This window comes from Ornithodoros turicata, chromosome 2, assembly GCF_037126465.1.
Source record: "Ornithodoros turicata isolate Travis chromosome 2, ASM3712646v1, whole genome shotgun sequence".
Classification (NCBI taxonomy): Eukaryota; Metazoa; Arthropoda; class Arachnida; order Ixodida; family Argasidae; genus Ornithodoros; species Ornithodoros turicata.
In genome coordinates, this window is record NC_088202.1 from 86,924,851 (window position 1) to 86,934,383 (window position 9,533).

Below are 9,533 nucleotides of genomic sequence, written 5' to 3' on the forward strand. Positions count from 1 at the left end.
ATGTGCTCGTAGTTTTATAAGGTAAAGCGTAATACTGCATAGCCTTGCTGGATGGAGATGAGATGAGTTTGTGTAAAACCGACAGCGGTTCGCTACACTGAGCGCATTCAGGTGGTTCTTCATCTCGAGCGAAACTGGGAAGTGTCTGAAGTTTCACCACTTCCCCACCTTCCCCCCCCCCCCCGTTTTTTTCCCATTGGTCTAATAAATATAACCCCTGCCGCTTCCCCGGGCCAAAGCCGTAATACACGGCACTGGCACTGCCCCGGCCAAAATAGGGAAGCCGATCGGAGACAGCGCTGGGTATCTGGCACTCAAAATAATTCATACGGCAAGGAAAGCTTTTGTTCGTTTGTTAAACCAAGCATATCATTCCAGATTGCAACAAGAAGAGTAACTCGTTCACTAGTCCTTACTTCCCAGGCAAGATTGAGGGGGGGGGGGGGGATATATTTATTAGACGAAAGAGAAAACGGGGATGAAACGCAAGATGGAGATTAGTGCTTGCCGAACGGAAACACAAGTGCCTGCTTCTGAACTTCGGATAAAGTTTGCAATCAACAACTACGAATCGCAAGGGAACTGTTCTGAACTCCCTGAACTTTCGTCTTCTGCAGCACAATTAGACTAAGTGCGACAGGTGTGAGCTGGCAGTTGTGCCTGTGATGTGTGATTCAAATGTGTGCTCAAATCGCTGGAAACATAAAATAAACGAAAATAGCAAAAGAATAGACTGAGAGCAATATACATACGATTAATGTATCCCATTTAATGAAAGAGTTTCTCTATATATCTCGAAGTTCGGAAGCATGTACAACAACAACAATAAATGATAGAGAAGTTATGATGACATGGGATGTTTACCCCTGGTAGCCAAAGGACCCAACCCTACTTCACAGAGTTTGATATGAGAGGAAACACAAAGTTCGTAGAAAAGGTCCACATAGCTATGATAATCTATAATATTTTGTGAAGTAAAATAAATTTGAAAATCACCGTGTATCGAATACATAATGCTGAGTTCAAGAAGCCGTAATGGGTAACGCGCGTCGGACAGCGGTACACAGGCAACGGCGTAAATAATATTTGGTGACTCGTTGGAAGTGCTGACTGTTTCAAAGGAACATTTAACGGAATGTTTATCCTGTTCTCAGTCTGACGGGCTACGTACATATAACCGCTCATAATACCTTTTTGAAGTTAGAACTCCCAAAAAACTCGCATAATTTCCCCTACTTGCAAACAGTTCTGCCGCCGGGCACATACCAATCTGACCTCCCCGTCCCCGTCTTTGGTGTTCCCGCCATTCCTGCTCCATCCCTTGCTCTCTCTTTCCCTCCTCATGTGACATATGACGCACGCCATGAGGCGGAGCCTATGAACTACAGCCGAAAAGAGTCTCCCACTCCCATACCTCCTCCTCACGTATTCCCTGCAGCGGGATGCAAAGGATTCTGCATCAGGAGAGAAGGGATTCAGGGAGTCAGCCGCAAAGGCGGCACCGCCCACATTTTCCCACCCTGACGTCGTGCATACGTCTTTCTGCGCGCGCATTTCAAACCGTGGGGATTCCGATGATTAATAATGCTCATAATGAACCGGTGTGTCGAACCGCAAAAAATACGGGTTCGGTTCGGGTTCGCATTGCTTGGATTTCGTTCCGGTTCAGTTCCGGTTCGGGCAACCCAAAAATCTAACCGGTTCGCGAACCGGTTCAACGCTTCCATTTTATATCTCCCATAGAACTGCTTTTATCAGGATATGCGTGGCTAATAGCTTACTGCTGTTGTCTGCATTGACGTTTTTAGTGGTATGCACAGCTGGGCGAACTCACTCATGAGGGCCCTCATGAGTGCCCTTCACCCTCACCTCACGCCTTTGAGGTGAGGGTGAGTGAGGGCAAGCCCGCGATCAGGCCATCCGTGAGTGCACTCATGAGGTTCTTACCCTCATGAGGTCTCCTGTGAGTGCACTCATGAGGTCTTACCCTCACGAAGTACGAAGTCTCCTGTGAGTGCACTCATGAGGTTTTGCCCCTCATGAGACCTCCTGTGAGTGCACTCATGAGGTCTGAGGGGCGCCAGGTCTGTGTGAGTGAAGTCACTGGTGAGGCCTGAGGGGTGTGAGGTCAGTATGAGTGCATTCAGAAATGAGGTTAAATGACGCTTACGAGACGTGGGCAAATTATGAAGGCACTAGTGATATGGTTCCAGCGATCCAGCTACCGGCACAGTGCACTTTAAAGGGCTGGTGTGCCCGTTTTTAGCAATTTCGTCTACGTCGCGCTGGGAACACAGCCAAGCGTCCTCAACTGACGGATTAGTTGGTGATATGGTTCCAGCGACCCAACTACACGCAGTGTGCACTTTAAAGGGCTGGTGTGCCCGTTTTTAGCAATTTCGTCTACGTCGCGCTGGGAACACAGCCAAGCGTCCTCAACTGACGGATTAGTTGGTGATATGGTTCCAGCGACCCAACTACACGCAGTGTGCACTTTAAAGGGCTGGTGTGCCCGTTTTTAGCAATTTCGTCTACGTCGCGCTGGGAACACAGCCAAGCGTCCTCAACTGACGGATTAGTTGGTGATATGGTTCCAGCGACCCAACTACACGCAGTGTGCACTTTAAAGGGCTGGTGTGCCCGTTTTTAGCAATTTCGTCTACGTCGCGCTGGGAACACAGCCAAGCGTCCTCAACTGACGGATTAGTTGGTGATATGGTTCCAGCGACCCAACTACACGCAGTGTGCACTTTAAAGGGCTGGTGTGCCCGTTTTTAGCAATTTCGTCTACGTCGCGCTGGGAACACAGCCAAGCGTCCTCAACTGACGGATTAGTTGGTGATATGGTTCCAGCGACCCAACTACACGCAGTGTGCACTTTAAAGGGCTGGTGTGTCCGTTTTTAGCAATTTCGTATATGTCGCGCTGGGAACAGAGCAAAGCGTCTTGGCTGACTGATTACTTGGTGACATGGTTCCAGCTACCGCCAGTGTGCCCGTTTTTAGCAATTTCGTCTACGTCGCGCTGGGAACACAGACACGTGTCCTGAGTTGACTGGTTACTTGGTGATATGGTTCCAGCGACCCAACTACAGGCATGGTGCACTTTAAAGGGCCCGTGTGCACGTTTTTAGCAATTTCGTCTACGTCGCGCTGGGAACGCAACAAAGCCTCCTGAGCTGACTGAATACTTCATGATATGGTTCCAGCGACCCAGCTACCGGCAGGGTGCACTTTAAAGGACTGGTGTGCCCGTTTTTAGCAATTTCGTCTACGTCGCTCTGGGAACACAGCCACGCGTTCTGAGCTGACTAATTACTTGGTGATATGGTTCCAGCGACCCGACTACAGGCAGTGTGCACTCTAAAGGGCTGGTGTGCCCGTTTTTAGCAGTTTCGTATATGTCGCGCTGGGAACAGAGCAAAGCGTCTTGGCTGACTGATTACTTGGTGACATGGTTCCAGCTACCCAACTACCGGCAGGGTGCACTTTAAAGGGCTGATGTGCACGTTTTTAGCAATTTCGTCTGCGTCGTGCTGGGAAAACAGCCAAGTGTCCTGGGCTTTGTTGTGTTCCCAGCGCGACATAGACGAAACTGCTAAAACCCGGCGCACCTGCCCTTTAAAGCGCACGCTTTTGGTAGTTGGGTCGCTGGAACCATATCACGAACTAATCAGTCAGCTCAGGAGGCTTTGCTGTGTTCCCAGCGCGACGTAGACAAAATTGCTCAAAACGGGCACACCAGCCCTTTAAAGTGCACCCTGCCTGTATATGGGTCGATGGAACCATATCGCCAAGTAATCAGTCAGCTCAGGATGATTTGCTGTGTTCCCAGCGCGACGTAGACGAAATTGCTAAAAACGGGCACACCAGCCCTTTAAAGTGCACCCTGCCGGTAGTTCGGTCACTGGAACCATATCACCAAGTAATCAGTAAACTCAGGACGCGTTGCTGTGTTCCTAGCGCAACATAGACGAAATCGGTAAAAACGAGCACACCAGCCCTTCAAAGTGCACCCTGCCTGTAGTTGTATCGCCGGAACCATATCACCAAGTAATCAGTCAGCTCAGGACGCTTCGCTGTGTTCCCAGCGCGACGTAGACGAAATTGCTAAAAACGGGCACACCAGCCCTTTGAAGTGCACCCTGCCTGTAGTTGGGTCGCTGGAACCATATCGCCAAATAATCAGTCAGCTCAGGACGCTTTGCTGTGTTCCCAGCGCGACGTAGACGAAATTGCTAAATACGTGCACACCAGCCCTTTAAAGAGTACGCAGCCGGTAGTTGTGTCGCTTGAACCATATCATCAATGTTCATAATTTAATTTGGGCACGTCTGGTATGCGTCATTTGACCTCATTTCTGAATGCCCTCATACTGACCTCACATACCTCATGCCTCACCAGTGACTTCACTCACAGAGACCTGGCGCCCCTCAGACCTCATGAGTGCACTCAGAGGAGACCTTATGAGGGTAAGACCCTCGGGCTTGCGTTTGTGAGTGCCGTGAGGGTGAGGGCGAGTGAGGGCATGTGCTCGTGAGGGCGGTGAGGGTGAGGGCGATTGAGGGCATGTGTCTGTGAGGGCCGTGAGGGCGAGTGAGGGCATGTGCTCGTGAGGGCGGTGAGGGTGAGGGCGATTGAGGGCATGTGTCTGTGAGGGCCGTGAGGGCGAGGGCGAGAGAGGGCTTGTGCTCGTGAGGGCGGTGAGGGTGAGGCCGAGTGAGGGCATGTGCCCGTGAGGGCCGTGAGGGTGAGGGCGAGTGAGGTTTCACCAAAATGTTCACCTACTCCCTTTAGCGAGAAAAAGGAGAAGTGGATGAACACTTGCTAGTAGCGTCCATGCTGATGGAGCGGTGTAGTCCTGATACTTTCTATTCCCAAAATCTTCTATTTTTTTCTTTTTTTTTTCACACGCACAGTGCCAGCAAGATATACTTAAAGGAAGCCCAACAAGATGGACAGTAACATAGACGGCGGTACTTGCCGGCACACTGAATTCGCAGCGTGAATCGATCTGCAATCGTACTGAATCATGTCGAAAATAAGTTTTCCAGCCTTGCTCTGTCCGAGCACACAGCAGTGTACCAGTTAATCCACAACACAAAGGCAACGTGTCACGACACAATTGCACTACCAGTAAGCAGAACTACATTTACTTTTCAAACCACGACCAATCAAACAGGCACCGTTCTGCGTGCGCTCCTTCTCCACTTCCCATGTTTCTGACTTGTTTAACTTTTACTGCTCACGTGTAAAGGGCAATTTTGGGCGGTTGCTTAATCACATATTCGTCCTATAGAGCTACACAGCTGTCCTACCTATTCCTGCTTCATTCGTGTGCGTGGCGCTTCCTCTCGGATGAGCAGACGCTTCAGCGCGTGAGTGGGGCGCTTGCCGCCGCGCTCACAAGGACAATGCGCCTGAAGTCCTCGTTTGACTGCTAGGTGAAAATTTGCGAAATCCATGATATGGAGACCAATGTGTCCTCGTTCGGGTATTGGGAGGCACTTGAGGCTTCGGACTTCTTTTATGTCCGAACCGTTTTGTTGCGAACCGGTTACCGCTAATATTTTTTCCGGTTCTGCTCCGGTTCGGGTTCAACAGTGTCATGAAAATTTCAGTTCGGGTTCAGGTTCAGTTCCGGCAAAAATAACGGTTCGGGTACGGTTTTCGGTCCGGGTTCGGTTCGACACCCTGTAATGAACTATAAGCACGGATTCGGTAAATTCGGGAATGCGCTACCTGTGGAAACAAACGTCTACGAATTAATGCTTGGACAGCGAAATCTTTCTTTAATAACAAGGGAAAAGCAACAGACAAGAGGAGGGTGATAAGAATGGAGGGTGCTTCGCTGGTAGGCGATTGCATGCAATGGCACGATGGATCAGGAATGTGTGAGAACGTTCACGTTTACAAACGAGAGAATTCGTGCTTTAAAGTAGGAAGCACGACTACAACGAGAAGGAAATCCAAGAGAGGCAGCTAAAATGGAGATCAGAAAACAAGTTTGTTTCACGTTACTACGTACCTGTTCACTTGCAGCCCTTGCACTTTCGCTAGGTCAAATATTAAACGGAATAAACTGCTCCAATAACTGAGCGAATCCTGTCACCGGCTGTGCTGTCTGAGGTTTTCCCTGGGTTTTCCGAAGACTTTCCAGACGAATGTCGGCACAGTTCCCCCTAAAGTCGGCCCAGCAGGACGCATACTAACCCCCCTGTTCCCCACTCCTTCCTGCTGTCCTCTCTCCATCTGTCCACGTCTGTACGCCGCTCATAGCCACAGTTGCTTCGCGGAGCTAACACAGAACTAGAAAAAAAATAACTGAGCGGCATCGTTAATCTGACCAGTTCTCTTGATTCTTCTGCTTTCGAGAGGAACTGGATCTACCAACGACTCTCTGCGACTAATGTGACCACCAGAACGTGCTAAAGTCATAGAGACCAAAAAAAAAAAAAAAAAGATACTACAGAGAAAGTCCGCAGTGCTACCTACGCAGCAAAGCAACTTGAGGCGATAGCCGTGAGCCGACGCGACAGTTCAAAAACTGGCGAAAAGGCACTATACGAAAAAAAAAAAAAAAGAAAAAACTACAAACGAAACCATCTAGAGCAAGTTAAAAAATTGCAAGGTGCTTCGCTCCACATCATGCAAGCAGAGATGGGCAAGTCACTCCAAAACTAGTATTAAATAGCTGGCATCGTAGTGCGGACTTCAGAGTACAGTACAAAATACCATGCTGCAAAGCACGGAGTACTAAGGTGACGTTTAACATGGCTCTATAGCCTGTCTCATCTGTCTCAAGATCTCCATCAGGAGTCACCACGCAAAATATTTTCGTTGTGCGGTGCATATCGTCACTGCGCAATCAATTTTACAAAAACAGCCGGAGAAAGCAGCCGCAGACAGGATCCTCGCGTGACGTCGTAAGGCCCCCGTGCATTCTCTCTTTGTTTCTTTTTTATCGGCTCACCCCTGCTGTCTACATCACAACTCACATGTCAGGGGAATAGGCTACGTCACTACGTTCCCTCATTCTCCGATACGCTCCTTCCAAGGGTGGAGGATTTTTGCAAGGCGTGTGCCGTGTGGAACAGAGGCCACGCGCGCGTTCGCTCTAGGTTACCTGCCCCGTCGGTCTTTCGCTGGAGCTCATTTTATTAGAGCCGAGGCGAGCTCCATCTAACGACAAAAACAACACAGACGCTGTTGACGTTGCAGAACACGCCATAGCCGAAAAAAAAAAGGGGGGGCACCTCAGTACTCCTTTAAAAAACTCGTAAAATACATTGCAAATTTAGTCTGTATATCTCCACAGTCTGTTTGGGGGGTGACAAAAATTGAAAAAGTAGTTATGTTTTCACTGTTATTTTATGAAGCTCATTTAGCGAACATTTTTGCAAAGTACAGTTACAAAGCCTGGATAGACAGCTGACTATGGATATGAACTAAAACAGATGGTAAAATGTGCATTCACAGTGCACGGGCAATCAGTTCTGCTAGCGCACACTATTATTATTTCTCAATTTGTTCGTCTGCCCTCTTCTGCCTGTCCCGTTCTCATGCCAGTATATGCGTATGATATAATATAAACTCTCGGTAATACAAACCAAGAAATCCTTCCTCCGGCTGTGCTGTCTGAGGTTTTCCCTGGGTTTTCCGAAGACTTTCCAGACGAATGTCGGCACAGTTCCCCCTGAAGTCGGCCCAGGACGCATACTAACCCCACTGTCCCCCACTCCTTCCTGCTATCCTCTCTCCGTCTGTCCACATCTGTACGTCGCTCATGGCCACAGTTGCTTCGCGGCGCTAACACCCAATCAAAAAAAAAAAAACAAGAAGACAAAAAAAAAGACACAAGACAGCAGGGATTATGCCCCAAATTCCCCCTGCTTTCTTACATATCACACGCCTTCAAAAATAGAAGAGAAATTGACAACAACAACTACATGAATGACGATAGGATGAGGTGAGTCACCGAAGAGAAATGGAACGCAATGCAGAACGTCCTTTTTTCTGTGACCTTACTGTTTGCGAGAGGAAGAAAAAACAGAAATGTTATCATGTAAAGAACGTAAACACACGCGTGGACGCGCATACCGATAACCGCGTTACCTATCGCAACGCATACAGGGCGTTTCACCTAAGGTGATAAAAATTCTAACTGGCGACGTACTCGCCTGAGGATTGTGGGAGTTTCGGCAATTACTTTCTGGAATCTCTTGCCGCTATTTAGGAAGGCTTTGGACAGTTTTTAATTCAGGGAAATTGATTTTCTTCAATCGAACTTTAAAAAATGCCAAGCGAACCTCGCTTTTTTTTTTTTACAGAAATAGGAAGTTCTCCATGGATAACCGCTGACCCAACAAAAACTATGCACAGTATCCCAACAGAAATTGTGGGAAAAAAAGTAAGAATACCGCTTTTGCCCCGCCTGCTTGATTGTCGCATAGAAGCGCGCGCGAAATGCGCGTCTAGAGGAGGAAGTGTCCCCGCCTTCAATTGTTTTGCCTTCTTTGTGATAAGACGGTTGTTTTGTTTTCTTTGTGATAAGGGGGTTGTCACCAGCATCAAGGTCAAAGCGGGGGAAAGCAAGGTAAAACAAAAGGCACGAACACTTCCTCCTCCCCCCGCACCTTCCGTGCGCCTTCTTTGCGACAATCACGCGGGCGGGGTCAAAGCGGCATTTTTAAATTTTTTTTCGACTATTTCTGTTGCAATACTGTGCATAGTTCTTGTTGGGTCTGCGGTTATCTGTGGAGGACTTCATACTTCCGTAAAAAAAAAAAAGAAGAAGTAAGGTTTGATTGGTAATTTTAAAAGTTCGATTGAAAAAATAAACTTCCCTGAAATAAAAATTGTCCAAAGCCTTCCTAAATGGCGAGAAAAGTTTCCAGAAGGTAATTGCCGAAAGTTCCACAATCCTCCGGCGAGTACGTCACCAGTCAGAATTTTTTATCACTTTAGGTGAAACACCCTGTATAGCGTATTTGTGTAGTATTTTCGTATTTCCTTTCTAAATTATAAACTGTTGAACAGTATAAAGTACAAGTTCTTGTTAACATTTCAAACATGTCAACAATGAATTTTTCCTCTTAAAGATACACCTTCCAAACAAACAATAGATATTTTGCACGTTTTGCCTTTGCAGTATCAGTTGTGCACTTTAGTACTTGATGGGAAAGTACCGGAGGAAAATACTTGAAGTACACTACAAGGTAGACAATTTGAAATGTATTTAGAGTACAGTAGAAGTGCTCGTACTTCAAGTAGTACTTGGGGACCTGGGACTTCACATTACTGCAGGTATGGAAATAGTAGAAACGATACTGGCATGTAAGGAACAAGGCAACAAAGAATTTTATTTGCTATGTTTGCTGCATAAGCAAACTGAAACTCGCGGAGGTTTCGGTTTCGCACGCACACGCCACACGCAGGATATACAGGGTGTTTAAAAAAACGTGTCATTCGAACTTTATAAAAAAACGGAGCGACAGAAAAATACGGGGTAAACGGCATTTGTGTGGCAACTGA